The sequence below is a fragment of the Oncorhynchus masou genome, unplaced genomic scaffold (assembly GCF_036934945.1).
Source record: "Oncorhynchus masou masou isolate Uvic2021 unplaced genomic scaffold, UVic_Omas_1.1 unplaced_scaffold_2002, whole genome shotgun sequence".
NCBI lineage: Eukaryota > Metazoa > Chordata > Actinopteri > Salmoniformes > Salmonidae > Oncorhynchus > Oncorhynchus masou.
Genome location: NW_027008492.1, coordinates 71,445 through 72,383, shown reverse-complemented (window position 1 = coordinate 72,383; position 939 = coordinate 71,445).

The window sequence follows — 939 nt, the reverse complement described above, 5'->3', positions numbered from 1 at the left end:
ATCATGGACTACAAAAGGAAAACCAGAGGAAACAAAGGAAAACCAGCCATGTTGCGGACACCGACATGGTGCTTATTGGTTACTAACACAATGCAATAAAGGGTCCCTAGTGGACTAAACCGATATGACGGCTTGGTAGACAATGGACAGGGGTGGGGACAGATAAAGAGTGGAAAGACAATGGGAACCACTACACACAGTTGATAAAAAGGCTCATTGAAATGATAATACTTTTCACATGAACAGCCGCTCATTTGAAAAGAATTGCAATATATATATATATTCATGCCTGTATGTCTTGTTGTCTCTTTGACGAAATCTTCGGTCTGTCTGCTGGAGAGTCGGTCGACCCAGAAATTCTCTGGCTGTGTCCACCAGAGATCAAGTCTTTCTATAGTTGTAACTCTGTTACAATGGATACGTCAGATGTACCAATGGTCGTTCTATGGGAAATGTTCTCAGAATGGATCTTTCAGAGTACAATTCGGTCGTTTGATTGTGAAATGTTCTCCTCTCGTCTTCGGTCGAGTTTCCTAGACTATTCCACATATACGCTGCAGACTGTGAATGTGTGCATCTTTAGTTTTGTAGATTTCCTAAACATTCGCAACGTCCGGTTCAACAATGTCCGTCTGCTTGTTCTGTAGAGTAGTTGCCATTTCAACGTGGGGACTCCGTCCTGCGTTTTCTTGACTAATTGTACATTTTAAGTCACGAGTGGGTTTTATGCACTCGGGGGAAAGGGTGTTCCCTCCTTTTGTCGTAATGTAATGTCTGTGCTTGGGTGGGCGTGGCCACTGACTTGGTTAAGACTTCATATGAAAAACAATTCTCTAATTTAGAAGTCTAAAATCACATTACATCTTCCCACAAATGGTTTCAATTTTAATCATATCAGTTCCCCAAAATTTGGGTATGACCTGACAACTGGGAAATATA